Source organism: Oryzias latipes, chromosome 20 (genome assembly GCF_053564925.1).
Source record: "Oryzias latipes strain Hd-rR chromosome 20, Olatipes_Hd-rR_3.1".
Taxonomy (NCBI): Eukaryota; Metazoa; Chordata; class Actinopteri; order Beloniformes; family Adrianichthyidae; genus Oryzias; species Oryzias latipes.
Window position 1 is genome coordinate 12,983,622 of NC_136256.1, and position 24,772 is coordinate 13,008,393.

General features: G+C 39.1%; 2 long non-coding RNA genes across 3 annotated transcripts; both read left to right on the forward strand.

The window, feature by feature from the left end:
• The first annotated feature begins 713 nt into the window (after positions 1 to 713).
• LOC144988374 (uncharacterized) lies at positions 714 to 16,808 on the forward strand. 2 transcript variants are annotated; one of them, XR_013652263.1, is made up of 5 exons: positions 714 to 3,791; positions 3,953 to 6,126; positions 6,218 to 11,940; positions 15,667 to 15,787; positions 16,575 to 16,808. It is a non-coding gene; the product is annotated as an uncharacterized LOC144988374 (long non-coding RNA). The 2 variants fall into 2 exon arrangements; XR_013652262.1 differs by having other exon boundaries at positions 6,218 to 15,787.
• Positions 16,809 to 20,288: 3,480 nt separating this feature from the next.
• On the forward strand, positions 20,289 to 22,047 carry LOC144988373 (uncharacterized). The gene is made up of 3 exons (XR_013652261.1): positions 20,289 to 20,766; positions 21,147 to 21,208; positions 21,852 to 22,047. It is a non-coding gene; the product is annotated as an uncharacterized LOC144988373 (long non-coding RNA).
• The last annotated feature ends 2,725 nt before the right edge of the window (positions 22,048 to 24,772 follow it).

Sequence of the window (24,772 nt, forward strand, 5' to 3'; positions counted from 1 at the left end):
GGGTCTTCCAACAGGACAACGATCCAAAACACACAGCCAAAAAAAACCAAGAATGGCTGAGAGAAAAGCGTTGGACTATTCTGAAGTGGCCTTCTATGAGCCCAGATCTGAATCCCATTGAACATCTGTTGAAGGAGCTGAAACATGCTATTTGGAGAAGATACCCGTCAAACCTGAGACAACTGGAGCAGTTTGCTCATGAGGAGTGGGCCAAAATACCTGTGGACAGATGCAGAAGGCTCATTGACAAATACAGAAACCGTTTAATTGCAGTGATTGTCTCAAAAGGTTGTGCAACAAAATATTAAGTTATGGGTACCATCATTTTTGTCCAGCCCTATTTCATGAGTTTGTTTTTCTAAATAATTCTGTTAATCAACAACTCAAAAGTAATGGCTGATTTGGATTATTTAATTTTCAATTTATTTCAATTGATTTTATTTCAAGTCATTTCAGTGAGCATTGTGGACTTTCTTTCTTTAACTGAGGGGTACCAACAATTTTGTCCACCACGAAAAAGAATTACAAGGAACAAATGGGATCAAATGAATAGAACTTGACATAAAATCCCACTTAAATAATGCTAGATTTCCTTTATTGCAGGTTATTTTTACAATGTAAGTCCCAAAACAGTCAAGGGACCTCTGTTTTTATCTTTTGTTGTGTGTGACTGGGATGTGAGATTCTGAATCTTGCATTAAGGTATGGTTAATGTGTCAGACATTGTATGAGAACCAGACTGAGTGAGCGCGACACCCATGGAAATGATTTTACTTTAGGTGCAGATGAAAAAAAGTCAACTGAGTCGATACGGATGATTGAACCAGATGTCATCTGTACGCAGTGATTGGTGAGAGTCTGTCTGAATATTCATTTTTATGGCAACCGTTCTTGCTAGTCAGGAGTGAGCTTGCTGGAAGGCCACACTCCTACCATTGAAACCGGGCTCCATGAAATCTGTCAAATGTTTCCATTATTTGACGTGAGACCACCTAATTGGTTAGTTTATAACTTAAATAAATTTCACTACAGAAAAAAAAAAAATTAAAACAATTTGGATAATGAAGAATATATTAAACAAGGTAGCAGAGAAAGAATGGTTATTTTGACAATTAAAGTCGAATGACTGAGAAATAGCTGTTTATTTTTCTCTATAGATGTCTATGGGATTTTGGTTTCTTGGAACCAGCAGGTGCTTCCTGTTTGGAATGCAGTGGGGGAGGGGTCACTCAGTCCAGTTCTAATATACAGTCAATGATCAGAATTCATCATTTTTTATCTTAACCCTTCTCCTAATCCCAAGCCTAGAGAGCACTCTCAGACCACTTACGCAAAACAGTTTCTAATTATTGTCAGCTCGCTTGTGTAATTTTGTCCTTTTGCCACCATACGACCACCTTCTGATCTTTAACCATAACCATTTTAACTGCAACTGAAAGATACATTTAAAGGTTCCAGCCACGTTCTCCTGCTCTTATGCCCTACCACATCACCATCCTGTGACTACAGTGAAAGCCAGCATTGCATGTATCCATCTGAACACTTTTATGATGTAAGTGATATCTGTGAGATAAAAGCCAAGCGTGACACTGAGCTCCTTGGATAGCAGGAATGGCAGAACCGCAAAAAAACGGAAATCAAACTTTTAAGTAAACACGTTATTTACGTGGGGTGATCGTTTGACAGATTTGTTTTTGCATATCTCTAAACCGTAGTGCTAACATTTATGTCCACCCCTTTCCATAAACCCTCTGGCAGGTCTTTTAAGTCATAGTGCACTCTTATTTTATCGTTCGCCAGCTGTTGGAAAATGTTACACTCTGAAGGAGGGAAAGTCATGGAAAAGTCCTCCAAGGACCCATTTGTACAGCTCCAGCAGTTTAAACTGCCGTTTCTGATAGTGGAACAGGTGCTGGTTACACCTTAATTCAACTTCCAGAACAACACAGCACTTTCTTCTTTCCAGAAAATCTTATAAAGCTTCAGTAAGTCCCTTTTTTCTTTGTTTTTTTTAGGCTGTTTTGCTTTTTTTTGCGTGCTTTTTTTCCCAGTGAACCCGTTCTCATCCACAGCTCCTCACAGCACAACCTGTCAATACGGCGTATGTACAGAGTAAGAGCAGATCAATACGCTCTCGAGCTCTGACCATGTTAGTGAGAGCAGAAATGTGAAATTACTCGATTCCAACCTGAGGCTCGTCATGCCAGCACCGCCCTGAGGGATATAATTGAACCCAAGAACTTCAATTACACCTTTCCTTTAAAAGTCATTACACCAAAGCTAATTAGTGTTGCAATCAAAGCAGGAACAAGCAGTTTTTCTACTGCACACTCTGTTGATCCGTTACCCAGGCTGAGATCTTAACTTGCAACACCCTTTGAGAAATAAGGGGTTACGGGAGGTCAATAGGCAGGTGTCGGTATGTCATATCGGAGCCCGTTTGATTGGTGGCTTTCTCAGATCTATTGCTGGGTCTGGTCCAATCACTAAAGACTGGTATCTCTGCAGCAGGAAGTAAAGATTGTAGACCCGCGGAACCATTTAGATCTCTCACAGATCTCCCTAATGCTGCCCATCGATTGCCTCTTCCTTTTAAAAACAAATGGACAACGCTGATGGTCCAAATGGCCCTTTTCCCAATTACAGGCTTGGGTGGCTTTCAATCCTCACAGACAAACACTCCCACTTTAACTTTGAGTTGCTACTTAGTGGCCTGCAACACAAACGCGCGTATGCTGCCCAAGAAATGAATCATACTGTACTATTAAAAGTTCTGCTTTGGGCCAATAAGACGTCACTACCCTCATCTGCTGCAAGGATTCATCTTCTCACAAGGACTACAGTTTTTCCCCCAATAAAAGGTGCAATTGAAAGCCTTCTTTTTTTTTTTTTTTTTTATAAAAACAACAGTCCGCCTTGTAGTCCAGAGAACCTTATTTATGGATAGTTTCTGGTTGTGTTTACTGATGTTGAAGTTATTTTGAGAGGAATACAATGCTCTGTCGAAATGTCAGTTTTCTTTTTTAAAGGTTGCAAACAAGGTTAGGGTGTTACAGTAAATCCGCTAACGTGGCTAATTTGTAATGTGTTGAACTGTGTTTTTGTACGTGCTACTAACACAGTTGGGATTTAGCGTGGTCACAGTAGTGTTTGTTTTAGCGATATCAGTCTGTATTTTTGATGCAATCAATGTTGGGAGTCACAAGAATTGTGAATATGCTCATGTGACTTACATGTGGTGGTGTCGGACTGTGCTTTAAAAAAAAAGAAATTTACGTGCCACCAGCAAAAAATGGGGGTTGGCGTAGTGACCGTGATGTTTTTTTTTATGAGTATCAGTCTGTTTTTATGTGTTGCAAACAAGGTGTGGACTTACAGGTATTGTTAATATGCTAATGCAGCTAACATCTTTTTTTTTGTTTGTGGGAGTTATTGTAGATACACTAACGTTTGTTTTAGCGGTATCAATTAGTTTTTCATGTGTTACAAGCTAGGTTGGGAGTTCCAGGTACTGGTAATATGCCATCGTGTAGATGTTTTGTTGTTTGCTTACATGCTGCCAACAAGATTTGGAGTTTGCACAGTTAAATTAATATTGTTTTAGCGATATCTATCTGTTTTTTTTCAAGTTGAAAACAAGGTTGGGAGTTACAGGTATTGGGAAAATGCTAATGCGATTAACGTATAGTGATGTCGGACTGTGTTGTTGTTTTTGCACGTGTCACTATCAAGGAGTAGGAGTTAGCGTAGTTGCAATAATGTTTGTTTCAGTGGTATCAGTTGGTTTATACGTGTTGCAAACAAGGTTTGGACTTACAGGTATTGGTAATATGCTAATGTGGCTAACTTGTAGCTGTTGGTCTGTTTTCTTTTCCTACGTTCTACTGACATAGTTCGGATTTAGTGTAGTCACAGTAGCATTTGATTTAGCAATAATAGTCAGTTTTTTAAGGTGTTGCAAACAAGGTTGGGAGTTACAGGTATTGTGAATATGCTAATTGTGTATTGGTGTTGGAGTGTTTTTTGTTTTTTTACACGTCACTATTAAGGAATGGGAGTTAGTGTAGTTGCAATAATGTTTGTTTTACTGATACAGTTGGTTTATACGTGTTGCAAACAAGGTTGGGACATACAGGTAATATGCTAATGCAACTAACGTGTAGTGCAGGGGTTGCGAACAAGTTTGACACAAAGAGCCGAAATTTTTAACTGTGATATTCAAAGAGCCACACCACGCACTGACCTGCCAAGACATACACACACAAACAAACAAACAATTAAAGCCATATTATTTCCAGTAACACACTCCTCTCCTAATTATACAACAGCCCTGGATTAAAGGGTGCAGTTTCAGTTATGTTGAAACATAACAGTAAAACATGCATGCTAGTGTGTGTTTTCAAAAGGCAGCGGGAGCAAAACTGAGTTGGTTTTTATGTATTATTTCAGTCATCAATCAGCATCCAAAAATGCATCAAAGTCCTCCTCTTCTGTATCTAAAAGGGAACAACTGGGCTAAATTTCTATCAAACACGCCAGGTTCCCTTTCGTCACCGTCAGAGTCCGTCTCGTTGCCGTGCTGTTCCTCATGAATGACGCCGGCTTTTACGAAAGCTCGAAGAACATTGCAAGCAGACACGTTAGCCCAAGCTTCTACAATCCATTCACAGATTGTGGCGTAACCCGCCTGACACTGCCTCCCAGTAAAAAGAGCGGAAGATAGACAGCTTCTCATCGTAATCTGGCGGGCAGTCGCAGCGCTCGAGTCGGTCTTCCAACTCGGGCCACCTCACCTTGATTCCGCAAAAACTTAGCTGCGTCTTCTTGACTTGTCTGAGTTTGTTTTCCAGCTTCCTCCACTTGTGAACCATGGATTCTTTTGTCTTGAATTATCTGGCAGCTGCTCGATTCCCACGTTCCTCCGCGTAGCTGATAGCCTGCAGTTTAAACTGTGCTTCATAAGCGTGTCTCTTTGCAGCATTTTCAGTGTTTCCAAAACAATGTTTTTCTGCAACATGCACATACCTTCACCTTTGTACTATTCAGGGGGGTGTCTTCTTTCACGTCTTCACTTCCTTCCTTACCGTTCTCATGCTGTCCTCTCCTTGCTCCTCTTTACAAAGGTCACACAACAGCACATTAGGGCCGCACCATAGGGCGCTCCGTACATTTTGGAGAAAATTTAAGACTGGTCTAGTGTGTTACAAACAAGTTCTAGAGTTACTGTGAAATGCAGTTAATATAGTCTAACTGAAGCACTTTTCTGTTTTGTCTCTATTAATGCACCTTATAGTTTGGTGCGTTTTATATATGGCATAAGTTTAAAAAGTTGACCGCTCATAGATGGTTCAGATTGTAATCCAGAGCGCCCTATGGTGCGGAAAATATAGTATTTTAAATGGATCTCAGAAATAAAAGAAGAAGAAACCCAGGTCCCGAAGTTTTATACAGTAGGTACCTTATCACAGTACCTTATCACCTGACTTTTTTTTCTGCTGAGGCGGTCTCAGAGCCCATCTAAAACCAGGCCAAGCAGTGAGTTGTGCCTAATCTTTGGACAGAGAGCAGAATCTAAATCAGGGGTGAACTGAGAGAGACAGAGAAAGACGAGAGTTGCTGTCAACAAGCTCTTATGGTGAACAGATGTGGAGGGAACTCCCTTACTACTCCTTAGCCTGCGGCCATGCGTGTACACACACACCCATGCGTGTACACACACGCCCATGCGTACGCATGCATAATGCAACACACACTTAGGAGAAGGAGCAGGAAAACAATCATTTGGAGTAAAATTCCTGGGATAACTGGGATGGCTGTGGCACATTTTGTGCAGAACAGTCAGAACTGGAGGAAACCAAATGATGGTAGTAAACACCGCCTATGCACTGGAGGCTCTGTTTTCCTTTTTCTTTTCTTTTTTTTCCTCACATGCTGCGGTTTTGTTGGAATTCCACTCGCAGGAAGCCAGAAAGAGTGGATTTGATTTATCCTACTTCCAAAGTGCCATATTTGACGGCGAAGCAGACGCAAACCAGCTGCTTCTCCAAAGAGTTCGTACAAAGACGTGCCGTCGGCTGATGGACCCCACTTGTTATTGCATCCAGCATCCTTCTCTACCCTATAGAAGCAAGTATCTAGTGTACATTTATCTCCATAGGGAGTTGGTCTTACATTGTCACAATAAACTGCTGAATCTAATCTGTGCTTTGATTTACAGGCTCCAGATAAAACGTATGTTTGCAAGACCTGACTTAAAGGGAACATATTACTCACATCATCTATTTAGTTTAGCAACTTTCTTATCAGTGCTTCCCCACTGTGAGGTGGATAACACCAAAGCAAAATTATGTAACCCAGCTGTAAAAATTAATTATAATATAGTTGCTTGTTTTTTTTTTGGTGTGAACTTCATTAGTTATTTCTGTATTTTGAAAATATTTGTAATGTTTTTTTACAGTTTACATGTTTTGCAGACTGCATGTTTTTTACACTTTTGCAGCTGTATTTATTTAATATTTAATATTTATTTCTTTATTTAATAAGAATCTAATTTTTGATAATAATTTTTCATAGTAATTTTAGTAATATTTTTAATTATCTAATATAAATGTCATTTGTGATGTCCTTTATTGATGTTATATTATATAGATTATTTCTGAATGTCGTGTTGCTGCCACAGAAATGAAATTTCCCCATTGTGGGATTAATAAAGTCATCTATCTATCTATCTATCTATCTATCTATCTATCTATCTATCTATCTATCTATCTATCTATCTATCTATCTATCTATCTATCTATCTATCTATCTATCTATCCATCTATTATATTGTATTGTAATATACAAAGGCCGAATCAGAATTCTTTCCCTATCCCTCTGGCCTCTCCCTATTCTTCATATGAGCATTTGGAGGGATAAAAGTGTCAGAAATAGTTTTTTGAATGGGAAACCATAATCCATGTTTCACTGTGTCGCGGAGGAGAAAAGCATTTCTTCACGTGAATGTGCTCTGAAGCCCAAAAGTTTCTATGTAAATGTAACTAATGAATTTTTGTTTTAGTATGACTTTTTCAAGTTATAAAACTGATGTTTTAATGCATTTTCCAAGCACTGGAAACTACGTGCTAACGTGGATGACCGTCGACTATTGATGACGTCATCAAGCGGGAGTGGTGTCCGAATTAGAAGGCACTCGTTGTGTCCCACTCTAACCCCTAACTACTACAAAACTATCTAGTGCGGCACTATGTAGTGCCGTGAATTTTAAAAGCAATTCGGACACCGTGCTCACTACTTTTTTTTTTTCTTAAACGGCAGGTATGACGTTATCGATTACATGAATTTAAAATCTAATTGAAATTAGCGTTTTGCGATGATTATTTAGGATTCCACTGTCTTCTGAAGATAAAAACGTTGATGGTTTATCAAAAAAATACATTTAAATACATTTTTTGGGTAAAAATTGTTCCGACGCAATCCATTGTGGTTTATATTCGCTGATCTAGTGATTATCGATGCACACTGGTTTTTGCAGAGACTCCTGGGAAATCTCCAGTGCATCTCCAGAAATTGAACTGTTCCTTTATTTTTAAATAAATTATATAAAATACGACCAAAAACAACAAATCAATCAAAACACAATTTAAAACTAGTTTCTTTGCCCTCCTATGAGATTATGAGTGACTCTGCACACTGTTATAAAATTTCAGAACTAGAAGACCAAAAAAACTTTTTTCTTTTTTTTCCTTTAGATTTTATAAACAAGAGAAGCCATTTCTAAAGTTATGCAAAGATTAAATAACTTTTTCTTGTTTTCACAGTTATTTTTCCAAAATATCAGCACAATTATAGACTCTTTTTAAAGAACAAAAGCAAAAAAAGTAGCCTAAAGAACATTAAAGACTAAATGAGCCATTTTATTTCTTAAATTATACAGGTTATATTAGTTTATGTTAGGTAAATACTGGGGTTACGTCACCAGAGAATATTCTTAAAGTTGTAAGGTCAAAAGCAGAGGACCTTGCTAGTTGTTGTTTCACACAAATTAAAGCCATAATCTTGGTTTAGACTTTTTCTTATCTTGTTAAACTTGGTGTTGTCTATCACATATTGAAAAGGTTAAACTCAAACTGGACAGATTACTGTCTCGGAATGTCATGTCACACGAAACAGAACTTATTCAACTCCTCAAAGAAAAACATTTTCAGTCTGATTTATTCGTAACAACAGTCTTGAGTTTTTTTACTCTGGTAATATATACCTGATTTAAAAAAAAAAAAGAACTTGTGCTAAATCAAGCAGGTACTTAAATAATGTCAACATACTAACAGCTTGTTTATTGTTTCAACCAACAAGCCAATATGAGCATTTCAAGGAAGGTTTCAGACAAACTTTCGAAAACTCCGAAATTTTGTTCATGGGTCAAAATTACCAATCATTACCAATATGTATTTTACTGCTTCTTGTGAGTATTTCTGTGTCATTTTCTTTTTCATTTAATTTCTTTTAAATATATTTACTTTCAAAATTGCAATAAAAAAAACAGACTGAACTTCTCATTAAACCCGATTTCCACAATAATTGCACCAAAGGATGCAACAAGAGAGCAAAATGTCGACATTTGAGGAGTTGAGGAGCTGTTTTATAATTAGATAGCAGAAAGTCTGCAAGCAGCTAAAGCAGTTTTAATTAGTTTTATCTTGTTCATTCGGCTCAGACTCGGGTAAAGAATGATTAGGTAGGGATGCTAATTATTATGGTTAAAAATTATGGAGGAAGGGAAAGTTTTGATTGTGTTTTAATGTGTTTGTTAATCCAAACAATTTGTTATATCAGAAGTTAAATTAGGCCACATTTTTGGCTCATCTCTGGCAGCTAATATCACAGCCGCAGTTCGAACGAGCGGCTTGATGGAAATGAGAAACTTTAGATCACCAGTTGTGACTACATCTTTTCTTTTTTTTTTTAAATCAAAATAGACAAAAATATTAGACAACATTCCAGACTTATAAATACAAACCTGAATACATCAAGCAGTGTCAAAAACATACTAGCAGGACGGCCATCTTGAAAATAAAAGGGGAAATAAAGCATCATGTCTCACTGTGTTTGAATGAATTGGGAGTCACATTCAATGGCACCATCATGCATTCGGGCATCAGTGTGAGAATAGTTGCAGTATACACCATAATACGCCAATGATGTCATACTGCCAGATAAGACAAGATTCTAAAAAATTACAAAACACATTGGTTTCGCATTCTACAACCTCAGTGCGCTCAGTGTTACCAACCCCGCAGTGAGTCGCCTTTGGCTGACCTAGAAGTCGCCAAAAATAGCATCGCCTACTTAACATTGTGCATAAAACCTTTCAGAGAAAAATGGTAGGATGGAATACAATATAAACTCAATAAGCATCTCCTCCTCTTTTATCCAGGCTTAAAGCAAAGGGATCTAGAACGTGCTTTGGTAGAGTTACTCTTTTGTCTTGGTTTGTAACTTTACGTAGCTCTACGACAGGTTACAGCAGCAAACCATGACATTTTTGCTACAACTGATACACAACATTTCATTTTAGTAAAGTGTTTACATAATCAACGTAAGTCAGCTGACTCTATAACTGGGAAAATTGGCATTGCAACGTTATGCCACACTTAATGTTGGTAAAAGTCGCACTAATTTGCACATTGGTGAAACGCCGATATGAAAAGCGGCTTCTCTCCACGTCAGAAGCTGATTCATGTTGATCGTGTTGAAGAGGTGCGGTATGTTGGAAAGTCATTCAGGTGTCCCAGGCAACATCTTCTGTGTTTAAGGGTTAAAGTGACACTAAAACATTTTCATGAATACTCTTTTTCTCGCACAATAGGCACAAGTCTTAATTTCCAAAATTGACAGTGTACCTTACATAAGGATTGATTCTGGTTGTACTAACTGATGTTAAAGAGATTTTAACAGGTACATGGACCAAAATGTTTGGTTGGGTGTTATTGTGAGTATGCTAAACCGGCTAACGTTAGCCGCATTAGCATCGGACTGTGGTTTTTTACACGTGTTTCTAACAAAGTTCGCGTCACAGGAACATTTGTTTTAGCCGTACCCCTTTGTCTTTTTACGTGTTGCAAACAAAGTTGGGACTAACAGGTATTGTGAATATTTTGATTTTCATTTTCATTTAATAAAAGTTTGACTGACTGACAAACTTTGACTTTTAAATTTTAATTTTAATTTTAAAGGGAACATGTATCTGGATAATCATTAATTTAGTGTTAACATGTAAATAATATTTTGAAATTTCTTCTAAAACTTCTAAAATCTCAAAACTATTTGTGATCAACAACAAACAATGAGTTAGCATTTTATTTTACCAGAAATGTATTGTCTGTCATTTCATTATAAATGCTACTTTTCTCTAGTTTAATGGTTTGTTTTAGTTTTTTCACATAAATAGCAATAATCTGCACTTCTGCACTGTAGATAATCCACAGACAACATTTTTCAGAACATATTTTGAACCAAAGAGTTACTGATTCATAAACGATTTCTTTCGCTTATTTTGTCGTCTGTTATTGGTTCGATTTTCATCACTATTCACGCGACAGTCAAGCGCTGCTTGTTGAGGAGCCCTCTGCAGGCTGGGATTAGCTCTAGAGGCTTTCATTATCCTTTGATTCAACCACCTTGATTACTTTCAATTGGCGTGAACACCTCATTTTCCGGCATAATCTAATTCAATATCATCTCATTTAGGGGCTGATAGAATGAGACCCGAGATAATTTGCTCGGCGTGCCATCGCGGCGAGATTAAATGTTTGTCTTGCAAAGTAATGATGATGTGTTGAAAATATGAGGTTCTATTAATTCCATGTCTGGGCTCTGAGACAGAGCGGAGCAGGCCTGTGCAGGTCGCATACCAAAGGGAGGAGGGCTTTGGGGAGCAGACGTACTCAATGTGACCTGATAGGAGCGAATGACTCATTTCACCTCAGGCAGCTTTGCCTTTTTTTAATATTTTTTTGACAGGTTCTCAAAGAATGTAAACAAGTATTCAGTCTATGCTCCCCAAATCTGGCCTATTATCTGAAACTAGGACAGATTTGTTAAGTTGACAAGTGTTTGATTCTTGACAGAGAAGGGCACAAAGCTGGAATACCCAGCATGCAGTTTGTGCAACTTTTTACATTTGATGAAAAATTGCAGTAGTCGGTTTAAAAATTGTCATGTGGACTTGGTTTTTAAAGTTGAAAACGTTTAGCTTTTTATTTAAAAGGCGATTCTGAAATAGCTGGTAAGGAGGGGGTAAGGCTAACGACCCAAAACCATTTAACCCTTGTGCTATCCTAGGCACTTTAACATTGGGAGTGGGGTCATCTAGACCCACTAGACAGTGTGCTGAACCTTTTTTCTTCGATGATTTGTGATCTTCACTGGTGTCCATGGATTACATGAAATCTTTCCACCTTTATCCACCTTTGTCATGGTAGGGACAACACATCAGTGTAAGGATCGGGTCATCTGGACCCCATAGCACAATGGTTAGTCTACATAAACAATACTATCCAGCCTCAGGGCTGACTCCTCCCCCACGAGCACATATGAACCAGCTCTTTTACCAGCTATTTCAGAATTGACAAAGCCTTTTGGATAAGAGATGAATTGTTATCAACTTTAAAAACCAAGTCCACATGAGAATTTTTAAACCAACTACTGCGATGGAATCATCCTGGATGAATGAGAGTCTTCACAAACATTTGATGAAAAGAATAAAACGCTTGAAAAGTCATTTTGATCCCCAGTTTCTGCTGTGACCTTGCTAACAGAAAGTGATGGTTTTGTTTGCAGGAGACGAGCATGAAGACTGTCTGAAAGCAGCATTGTCTCATTCTCCCTGCATCCGGTGCAGCAGCGGCGGTGGCGGCACTCAAACTCATGTCCCCGGAGGTCAATCAGTCAGGCAGACAGCCGCTCCAAACACAAACCAGTACCAGCCCATCTCTTTTACACCCAGCCTGAACACTTTCTTTATAGAAAAATTCTGATACTCTCTTCATATAAATTGGACATTTTAGGATTTTGTTTGCTGAAAAAAACGACATAAGCGAGGTATTTCGGAACATCCCAACGGCGCATTCAACTGGACTGTTTTCTTCTGTGATGATTTCCTATCTGTGTGCATCCGTAATTGTTTTGTAATTGTTAAAAACTACATTTCAGCAACTGCAAATTTTGGCCAATCAGATCAACCAGAAAGGTTACCGCCCCCAAGTGACAAACACACCCCCTTACCACTGCGTGCAAACTCACCGAGCGTGCAGGATCGCTGCTCAGTTAAGATTGCTACCGATTGCAATCGCTTGGTTATAATTGTGCTTGCGAAGTTGTAAGGTTCGCTAACTCTGTTCCTGAATACACTTGCGCAGTTGTCTTTGTCTTGTTCAATTAATAAAACGCCATACTAAAGTGGTTAGGATGTGATGTCAGACTGTTTCTTTTTACGTGTTATTAACAAGGTGCGGAGTTACAGGTATTGCAAAAAACTGTGTAGCGTGTCCCAAACAAGTCCTATAGTCACTGTGAACGTAGTCAAGAAAGTCTGACAGACTGACTTATCTCTGACTTTGCTTTTACTTAATGTGCCTTATAGATCTGTGTGTTTTATATGGGATAAGTTGGAAAAAAAGACAACCATTCACTCATTTTTCAACTAGTCTCAAACCACTAGTTGAGACTAGTGCAAAGAATGTAAGACAACTTTGTCATGGGCACACAACTCATACAACTAAATGGTCTCTTCATGGTCTCCTGATGACCAGAGAAAAAACATTTTTGAACCCAAATTGCAAACATTTTCCAACAGAAATGACTATTTACGGTTTGTGCTCGGCTGGAATTACATGACACGTCTACATCAGAATTGAGCTGTGAAAGAAAAAGCCTGGTGCAAAATTCCCCAGATTTGTAACGCTTCGACATTTCGCCCCTAGCCTCTTCCAACTGTGAGTACATGCACTGGTATGGGGTTGTGACAGTCCAGTGTGAACACCATGTGTTATACATGTGTTCAAGACTGTGTGAATATAGCATCACAGATCAGAAAAGTCAAAGAGACACATCCAGGAGATCCGGATATGAGGACAGATCAGACATTGGTAGAAGGGGATTCAGCTAAAAGGACTAAGAGGAGCATATCCTTTGGCCAGGAGAAGCTTTTATGAAGGCGACCTGATGTTAATCTCTGGAGGAAAAAACAGTACTAAGTGGGGTGAAAACAGTCCCCCACTATGTGATTAGCTCTCCTTTCATTGATGTGCTATGAAGTGGAAGAGCTCTAATTCATTCTAAAGAGAGATGAAACCAAACGTTCAAAGTAGGTATTGATTGAATAAGTGATTTGTTCATTGTTGTTAAAATGTCCTTCCTGACATTGAGGCCCGGAGTTCCTGCTGCAGAAACAAGGAGAGAGATTTATAGCCACAGAGAGGCAAACATGAACCGTCATTAACACCTCAACTGAAGAAAACAAGGTGACGGCAAGCTAAATGGAAGCTGTCATAAGCTGGAGATAGAGGTGATACTCGGTCATAAATTTACCACTCCCCTCGCCACGGAAGGGAGGACGCCACATCTTCAGTTTGGTGCAGGCCAAAAGAAATAAACCTGCAGGACTAAACAAATGTACACATCCATTGTGACTGAAGTCAGATAAGGGGTTTAGAAGTAGTAATAAAGTCTACAGTTAATGTACAGTCATGAAAACTTGACTTATTCAGGGGAGCCACACAACTTTCTGTCTTTAGAAGTCCCTCCTGTAAGATAGCCAAGAGTCTGAAAATCAACCTTTGTGATGACCAGTTATGGAAGAATTTGTGTGGCATAATTAAAAATAAAAGTCAAAACCAGAAAATGCTTTTTCTGCGTTGGGTTCTCCCGGCGCGGCGGGGGGGCTGCTCTCCTGGTTGGGCTGGGGCGGCGCTCTCTCTCCCTCCGTGCCTCCCTGCTCTCTGGCTATGGGGGCCTTGCGGCGGTCCTGCTGGCCCTGGCCTGGGTGGCGGGCTTGGTCGCCCGGGCGGCGGTTGTTCCCTGCCGGTTCCTGTGTGGCGTTGGGGGGATTCCGGCTGCCGCTACTGCTGCGGTGGGGGTCTTGGGGTGGGGATGGCTGGGCACTCTCCCTCCTTCTTTCCACGTTCCACCATCCATTTTAGAAGAACATAAACACTCACCTGAGCACAGGTGTTAGCTCACCTTTGCACTAGCAGTTTGCATGACTGAATGACTGAAATATTTCACACTAGTTGGTTTTAAGGCATAAGTATGCGTGTGAACACTATCTGTTTTGTATACATGTTGACAGGTGGACATTTTTTGCAGCTTGCAGGTGTGTTTATAACATTTGAGTGTGTGTGTGGACAGGCTCCGCCCTTATTGTACTACATTTGAACCTTACCATAATGATTAACAACCAGTAAACTTGTTGCTTTATGCTGCTTCATGGTCTTATCCCCCTTCCCCTCCTATTATCACCCCCTACCCCCCCTCTCTCTATCGTCCCTCTCTCTTCTTCCCCTCTTTCCTTTTCCGTCCGGTCCAACACCAAAGATTTTCAGACATGATTGAAATTAATAAAGTTTGGCCTCAATTACAAAAGGGGTTTATTCAGACATACCTTTGGTTTGTCTGAAGATGAATAACCCCTCTTGTTAAAGTAAAATCTGTCCAACACAAGAGGCCCTCAGCTCTCATCTGTCTGCCCAGCTGTTGGACAGGACAAGTTAAAAAAAAAAAGAAAAAAAAGAAAATGCTTTTTCATTTTCAAAATGAAGCTGTATATTTGACTCAAAATTAAAATGAAAAAGCGATCCGCCAATGCTTTTTCATTTTCTTCTTCAACACCGCTTATTCTGTCACTTAATTAAATGACAAAGAAAATAGTATTTCACATTTCATTTTCAAAACGTTATCTGGTATATGTGTAGCAAAAATTCATTTAGAAATGTCTAATTTGACAATTAAAATGGATTAACAGAAATGCTGCCTAATTCTCCCATGCTGTAGGAAAATTCTTAAATGTCCCTTTTACAAGAGGAAAACTGCTGGTTTTGTCTGTTAACAGCAGCTTTATTTTTCTTTGAAGTCGATGACTCTTCTTCGCTTTCCTCATTGAGTCTTTTCTCCCCGAAGAAATGTTCCAAATTTGTTTATAGTTTGGTTTTTGTTATCATTTAAGCGTTGAGCTACCAGCTTTGCAGTATGAGCAGGTTGCTTAAAGTCACATGACATGTCTAGACAGGCGGATTCGCCAATCATTTTGCCAATCGTTTACCATTCGCCAGTCCGACACATAGCCATCCAACCATTTAAAAGTCAAAACCAGTGATCATTTGTTATTTGTTATTGTTAAAGATACAATTTGACTCCTGCTTCTCAATTTCAATCTTTTGTTTTTTTGGCATTTCATTTGTTATCTGCTTTTTAATTTGTATGCTGGGTCACCTCAAGCTTTGGTTTTTTGGCATCTTCCTGGTGGTTTACCTCATTTATTTCTTAGATAGTTTTCAGGAAAATATAACTAAATCCTTTCTATTGTTTTATCATTGCTGACAAAATGTTTAAAATTTCTAATTTTTTTGCCAGCTGATGCATGGATTAACTTTTATTTTCTTTCAATAGACATCCTTATGTTTGTAGCAACCTGTCCAGGGTGTATCTCGCCTTTGACCAACAGTAGCTGGGACAGGCTCTGGCAACCCTGTAACCCCAAAAGGGATAATTGTAGCTGCAAGATCCTAAGGTAATCTTACTTAACCTCAGTATTTTAGCATAAATTATTAGTCTAATGCCGATAATGGGATGGTGTCTTCATTCTTAACACATCAGACCTTACTGACAGCTGAAAGGCAGTAGAAGGCAGCTTGAGCGAGAGCGGCTTCGGGACAGGAACGCCTCATCAGTCTTGACTGAGGGGTGGAGGCTGGAGTTACTGATTCACTTTCCTGCTCGGATTTTCTTAGCTTTCTTTGGGATTCAAACCTCCAAATCCTCTCCCATAAAGATTCAACCCCACCCCCACCCCAGTGTACACGGCCTCCTTGAGTGAAGGATTACCCATCCTCAATGTAATCCAATCAAGAGGAAAAAAGAAGAAGAAAAAAGGAAAACAGGAACTGATTTCTTATCTTTCTAAGATGCTGCATTTCCCCTCATCTCTGGGAACACACATCCAGCATTATCAGTCATTTGATTACCTTGAGTAAAAATGGACACAGAACAGCAGCGGTTTTAGCCTCCAGAGGCCTGACTTGCACATTAAAATCCAATTGAAGGCTGTACCTGATGTATTTGTTTAAGATTTGAGAAATAATTAACTGGAGTAAAAGCTGTTATGGCCCCAGAATGGGATTAGGCCGGACTTGAAGGTTTTTTTTTCCCTTCCCAGATCGGCACAATTGAGGCTCGAAGAGTAACCATTCTCCTGCCACTTTACTTTCATATGCAATTACAGAAATGCATCTGTGTGGCAGGAATAATTAAGAATCAGCAGGCATATGGCCATTACTATTTTTTATTTTTTTATTCAGGGGGTGTGTTTGTGCCTACATCTGCACGCCGGATCTGTCTGACATGCTGAACGTCAGCCTGGAGCGTTGGCGGGCGAACAGATGTTGGTCACGGAGGACAGCTGATCCTGAAAACCGAGTGCTCTCATGAACCTGCACTTGTCTGCTTTCCATATGGAGAAAACACATGTACAGCTACCACCCTGACCGGAAACTGAAAGCTTTAGTCACATGCACCAGTATGGGGGGGGGGGGGGGGGGGGGGGGTTGGGTTGTCCCGGCCCCGTAGAGGGTCATAAACAGGAGTGGCCACAAATTTTAAGGGGAGCACAGGTATGTCTTGCAGTTCACTTGAGGCTCATTCAACCACCTTATTCCTTGTGTTATCCTAAGAACTTGGAACATTGGGAGTGGGGTCATCTGGACCCCACAAGACAGTGTGCTGAACCTTTTTTTTTTCAATGATTTGTGGTCTTCACTGGTGTCCATGGATTACATGAAACCCCCTCCACCTTTATCCACCTTTGTCATGGTAGGGATAACGCGTCCATGTAAGGATGGGGTCATCTGGACCCCATAAGATAGCACAAGGGTTAAAGGTAATGTACCATTGTCATGAGTGCGGTATTGTGATGTAATTGCAAGGATTTATATATGTATATATTTCTATACTTTTTTGTGTTTGTAGGATAATTGTTGTTTTCTTCTTTCTCTTTGCACCAATGTGTAACAGTTTGCAATTTCATTGAACTGTTGTACCAAGTGTGATTGTACAATGACAATAAAGTTTTATCTGTCTGCCTGCCTGCCTGCCTGCCTGTCTGTCTATAATGTAAGTTGCACTTATTACATAGAGGTGATGAAGTCGTACCGTGCCCTTACTCTGTATATTATTTATTGCTAAGGTAAGAGTACTGGCTCTTTATCGACAAACTGAGGAGAATCGGCTAGGATGTAGTGGTGTCCGACTGTGTTTTTTTTTTTTACGTGTTACTAACAAGACTTGGAATGAGCAAAGTCACAGTAATATTTGTTTTAGTGGTATTAGTCTGTTTTTTAACGTGTCACAAACAAAGTTGGGAGTTTAAGGTTTTGTGACGAACGCAGTTAACTTGGCTAACCCTTCTAACGTGTAGTGTGTCACAAACAAGTTCTAGAACTACTTTGAATGCAAATAATAATGTTTGACCAAATGACAGACTTATCTCTGACTCTTTCGTCTCACTTAACCCTTGTACCATCCAAGCCACTTTAATATTGGGAGTGGGGTCATCTGGACCCCACAAGAACCTTTTTTCTTCAATAATTTGTGATCTTCACTGGTGTGCATGGATTACATGAAATCCTCTTCACCTTTATCCACATTTGTCATGGTAGGGAGAATACGTCAATGTAAGGGTTTGGTCATCTGGACCACATAAGATAGCACAAGGGTTAATGGAATGGACCTAATAGTTCGATGCGCCTTATATGACAGGTCCAAAATAGACCATTCGTTGACGGTGTGCCTTATAATCCAATGCACCTTATGCAGCGGAAAACACAGTAAATGCTCGCAGGACACCCTTATTTCTAACGGTCAAGCTACGGGCAGGGAGAGAGAGCTAATGGGCTCCTTGCGTAGTGTGCCGGGTTTGGGGGGAATGAAAAAATTGAAAAATCCATGACAAGCCTGGGTCTTGCGCCGTACTCACCTGTGTATCACCTGCAGCAAGCCGGTAGCTAAAATATGCATAAACATTTGTGCCCCATAAAAGTTTGCCCTTTTTACTCCTGCAAAGACCTCGTATCCACCGATAAGGACAGTTGTGACTCGAGTCTTAACGATGGGTATTTTCTTAGCTCTTGAGCTACTGATAAATTCATTCTGATCCACCCGCCAGGCTGACCCACGAACTGCCTCTGTATTGTCTGTCAGTTGCGTCTCGTGTTGCTGAAGTATCTTCACTGTAATTGCTGAAAGGTAATTGCGTTGGAAGGGTTGCGGCGAGGCCTTTAGCTCCCCGCCGCTGCACCCTGATCCCTGCATAGGGATGTGATTATCCGCCAACTCCTGTCATTAACTGTGAGGGCTTTTGGCACGCAGGCCGCTCCAAGAGGGGAATCTTCCCATTAGACCTCTTACTCGGTGGGATTCAGTTCCTGCTCTGAAGTATCTGCTGGCGAGCCTCGTAGAGTCAAGCAAACTGCTGGTTCTTGTTTCCTGCAGTAAATCCAGGTTTAGTTACCACCCTTGTGGATTGTTAGATTTATTTTTATTTTTTATGACTCAAGGGCAAAACATCTTTCCGTAGACATCCAGTAGCTGTAATGCTTTATAGAGAAGCATTGAAGCATCTTTGTAGGAGACGGCAACTGCAGCATCCAGACTGAAACGGCAAACAAATGAGGCATTTTAAAACCGGTAATGCTTTCTTTTACAGTACAGTACTTACAGTGTACTTAAGTGGTATTTACATGGTACTTATAGTGTAACCACTGGGTACTTTCAGGGTACTTACATGGTACTTTTTATGGAATTTACTGGGTACTTACAGTGTGTTTACATGGTACTTTCTATGGTACTTTACTGGGTACTTACATGGTACTTTTTGTGTCTACTCTGTACTTACATGGTACTTACTGTGTATTTATATGGTACTATTTGGTTCATACCTATGTGGTACATACTGGGTATTTATAATATTCTTACTGGGTATTTACATGTTGTGCAAAGGTGTCTTTTATGGTACTTACCACATGTAAGAACAAGGTAAGTACAAATAAAGTACCTTGACCTTTAGGTCTGCACGTTTCATGGTATTTACCATGAATTTACCACAGAAACTACCCCTTAAGTACAGTGAAACTGTAACTGTAAAAGAAAGTCAGCCCTATTTCCACTCAACTACATGGTACTTTCCTTACTAAATACTGGGTATGTTCACTTGAATAGTACTTGGTACTTACCCCTTAAGTACAGTGAAACTGTAACTGTAAAAGAAAGTCAGCCCTATTTCCACTCAACTACATGGTACTTTCATTACTAAATACCGGGTATGTTCACTTGAATAGTACTTGGTACTTACCCCTTAAGTACAATGAAACTGTACTGTAAAAGAAAGTCAGACCTATTTCCACTCTATTACATGGTACTTTCATTACTAAATACCGGGTATGTTCACTTGAATAGTACTTGGTACTTACCCCTTAAGTACAATGAAACTGTACTGTAAAAGAAAGTCAGACCTATTTCCACTCTATTACATGGTATTTTCATTACTAAATACCGGGTATGTTCACTTGAATAGTACTTGGTACTTACCCCTTAAGTACAATGAAACTGTACTGTAAAAGAAAGTCAGACCTATTTCCACTCTATTACATGGTACTTTCAGTAGTAAATGCCACTTATTACCTTCCCGTACAGTGTACATGAACACACTTGGTCTTCTGACCTCACCACATGAGACAATGCTAACCTGTTGGTAAGGGTAAAGTAACTACATTGTAAAAAAAATATACTGGCCTGATTACTTCTTGTAACATGAGGCAAGTTTAAAGAGAAACAAGACAGCTGTGAAAACCACAATCTTTAATATGATACATGTCTGCAGCATACAAAGTCTCATCACAATGAAATAGGTTTTAAGTACAAAACAGTACAAAGGAGAATTCTAAAAAACACATTATTGGCCTGAGGGTCGTGCTTTTTGTCCAGTTTGGTAAAGGTGCAGGACTTCTTCAGGGTTTGTAACTGCAAGAAAATTCACAATATGAGCTCAAGTGAACATAAAAAGCATAACGACTTTGATGAAATACAAAATAAATTTTACTTATTTAATCATTTCTGTAATGAGTTTGATAAATCTCTATGAATTTTTTTATCGCTTTGACTGTAATGCTTGAAATTAATCAAGTACTATCCTCATTTAAAAACATGATAATAAATTATTCAAAACTTAACTTTTTTTAAATATTGTTCTAAAAATGAACTTTTTTAAATATATATTATATAATGTCAGGAAAATATGTAAAACAACAAGGCTAAATAATTAGTTTTAATACTAAAAACACCCCGAGTGTGTGTTTTTGTTAAGTATGGCAGGGGAAGTAAAGTTGCAAATTCCCAGCGCACTTGAATGCAGCACAACTACCCCCAAAGTGAACGTGCAGATTAATCCGGAGAGCCTCGAGGCGCGCGCAACAGTTTGAATTTCTCTTCATCTGGCAGGTAAGCCAGTGTTTTTTTTTTTTTTTTAAATATTGGATAAATTACATGTAAATATTTAAACTGATCAAACTTTATAAAGAAGCTAACCTCGTGATTTCAAGCCGCTATCTCTGTGTTTGAAACGTGACGTAAGAGCCTGTCTACCTTACTGCAATAATTTCAGTTATTTCATGTATACATTTTCAAAGTTTGTAATGAAAATCTACAAACATTTTTGTTACTTACCAGGAGAGAGGCACCTATAAAACAAGCACGTAGCCTAAATGATAAAGTCTGTTGTTCTATGCTCGTTTGACTGAGCGCACGTCTTTCTGGGAAAATCAAAGAAAGGCGTTTATTTAAAATAATGATGACGTAGTTCCGTCTTTTTACCGCTTTAGATCAGCTATGGTGAAGAAGACATCCCAGACGAATCCGTGAAGCCACAGGAGAGTAAGCTAAAGTAAGCTAAATCCACCAAGTGGACATATAATTTACATTAATGAAGAGTTTAACTGCCGTTTCCCCATTTTCTTTTCTTTCGCCGTTTTTATTTTATTTTTATTTATTTATTTATTTTCAAATATGATAGAGACAACAATACCACCCAACAGTGAATGTAAATGTTTGAAAATTAAAACATATTTTTGTGAATAACTGTGTTGAATTTGAAATTGCCTATTTATTTATTTTTTCCTTTTCTTTTACACTGCCATGTTTTTCATGCTAATGCAAATTGTAGGTGCGAATAATATTTATAAAGAATAAATACACACAGCAATTGCCAATTAAAACATTACTTTTGTCATTCTTTGTCTAAACAAATTTGATTTTTTTATGGCAATTTTGATTTTTTTTCTTTGATTTATTTTTTGTTGTTCTTGTTTATGTAACTAAAATATAAAGTTGTGAGTAATTTATTGTCATGTTCATAAATGAGGATAATTGATTAATTTCAAGCATTACAGTCAAAGCTATAAAGAATTCACAGAAATTTATCAAACTCATTACAGAAATGATTAAATAAGTACAATTTATTTTGCATTTCATCAAAGTCGTTATGCTTTTTATGTTCACTTGAGCTCATATTGTGAATTTTCTTGCAGTTACAAACCCTGAAGAAGTCCTGCACCGTTACCAAACTCTGCTGAAGAAATTTTGACGGACAAAAAGCACGACCCTCAGGCCAATAATGTGTTTTTTGGAATGCTCCTTTGTACTGTTTTGTACTTAAAACCTATTTCATGGTGATGAGACTTTGTATGCTGCAGACATGTATCATATTAAAGATTGTTGTTTTCACTGCTGTCTTGTTTCTCTTTAAACTTGCCTCATGTTACAAGAAGTAATCAGGCCAGTATATTTTTTTTACAATGTAGTTACTTTACCCTTACCAACAGGTTAGCATTGTCTCATGTGGTGAGGACAGAAGACCAAGTGTGTATGTACACTGTACGGGATGGTAATACGTCTACATACCCAGCATTTACTACTGAAAGTACCATGTAATAGAGTGGAAATAGGTCTGACTTTCTTTTACAGTTACAGTTTCAGTGTACTTAAGGGGTAAGTACCAAGTACTATTCAAGTGAACATACCCAGTATTTAGTAAGGAAAGTACCATGTAGTTGAGTGGAAATAGGGCTGACTTTCTTTTACAGTTACAGTTTCACTGTACTTAAGGGGTAGTTTCTGTGGTAAATTCATGGTAAAGGTCAAGGTACTTTATTTGTACTTACCTTGTTCTTACATGTGGTAAGTACCATAAAAGACACCTTTGCACAACATGTAAATACCCAGTAAGAATATTATAAATACCCAGTATGTACTACATAGGTATGAACCAAATAGTACCATATAAATACACAGTAAGTACCATGTAAGTACAGAGTAGACACAAAAAGTACCATGTAAGTACCCAGTAAAGTACCATAGAAAGTACCATGTAAACACACTGTAAGTACCCAGTAAATTCCATAAAAAGTACCATGTAAGTACCCTGAAAGTACCCAGTGGTTACACTATAAGTACCATGTAAATACCACTTAAGTACACTGTAAGTACTTTACTGTAAAAGAAAGCGTTACATTAAAACCTCCTGGTTTAAAAATCACACAGTGAAGAGTTTGGTGTCTGGGCTGCTGATCTTCCTCCTTAAAGACACATTCCAATCATCTTTTATCTACGTATTGTAAAAGCGTTCTCATTGGGCTTTTAGTAATGAAACAAAGAAGTTCAAGGATCTAGTCGTCTGTAAGTGAATGCACAAGAATGGAGCGGAACTGAGAGGCTGTGGCCCGCGCGGCGTACTTTCTATGTCACAAATACGATCATTTTTCTCACAATTTATTTGTCTGCTCCTGATTCACAACATGAATATATATATATACCTGTATAACATATACACCTGTCAATTAAAAATACTGCTCACTTTTGATCATAACCCTTTAACAACAGAGATGTTGCTCGTGACAACAAAATAAAACTCATTCTTTGACATATGGTAACTCTTAGACAATTTACGTAATCGAGGTCCATCAGCTGATTCGGCTTTGCACCAATAAGTATTTCATAACGACGCAAAGCGTTCTCCATGTCAGTCCGCTGATTTACATTGATTGCATAAACGCTTCACAATTTTAAAGTGTTACCTGACTAAATCAATTGGAATTACAGTATTCCCCATGTCTTCGCAGGGGTTAGGCACCAGCCCCTCCCGACCCACGATAACAAGTGGGTTCCTATATTGTGACGTAAATAAGTACCGAACAGCCCCTTCCAGGAAAAGTCTGTGCTGCTAGCACCATCCCCAGGCTAACACAAACACCCACTTTCTTTATGGAGCTAGCAGTGATCGACAAAACACTCTCATTTTATGCACAATCTGCACATCCACCTTTGCAGAGGTTCGGATGTTATTTGTTGACACGGTGAAACACAGACACGCTGCCGAGGCCGGCTCTAGGTTGACGTCGTGAAATGGGCGCCACCCACAAGGAGCCAAAGTGGAGTCTCAGAGATCGAGTCGTAGGATAATGAACTGCAAAAATAAGTCATTTTTCATTAAAAAGTGTTCTCTAGTGTGGCAATGGTCATTTATTATCACATATATATATATATGGAAATGGCCTCTTCAACTGTCATCCACAGAGATGAACTTTATTTCTTTTGAACCAGACTGTATTGTAATTCTCAAGCAAAGTTAGTCAACATATGAAACGAATAGTGACTCATTGCATAACCTCCCATTTAGTGGTTAACTGGTGAACTTACCTGGCTCCACTTATTTTTTAACTTGCCTAAAATAGGAACTACCATGGTCACCCCTTATTACAAACCAATGAGTGACATCACCACACAAATCTGTAGAAAGTCTATCTGTACCTTAGAAATGCATAGGTAGCGTCCCGTTGGCTCTTCAAAGTCCCGCCCACTTTCCCTCATTTAGCTTAAAGCAGTGCTCAATGGGGCAGTTAGCTCTTTCTGCTGAATATGTGAAGAAGGTGAGAATAAACTGGCTGATCACTAAGAAAATGGCACGCGCGTCATGTTTACCATACGGGTATTTACTTTCTTTCAATGAGGCTCATCCCCTGGAGTGGATTTAATGGGCCTCTTGTCAGATGTGCAGATGAATAGGCAGTTTTGTTTCATGTCCCATTTGCCATTCTGAGGCCCATTTAAAGGGATTTTTGTGGAGCGGGGATAATGGATCATCAACGGGGAACCCGGGATAAGAGGAAGGATTTGAAGGTGTTTGAACTGACTCAGACGTTTTGTTAAGTGTCATTGTTCACGGGCCCGTTCATCACCACCTTTTTTCAAGGCTCCGCCAAAACAAAAAGCAGGACCAGTCGGATCCAGTATCCCCGAAGCGACTGAATCACGAGGGCATTTGGAAGCTTACCACACACAGATGAAACCAGGTGGGTGGTGGCACCTTTGTGTCAAGTCACGCTGCTGTGTTTTTGCACTATTTCACCATTCCTCATGGCCTGCAGTCGGACTGCTGCCACCAAGATCCCTA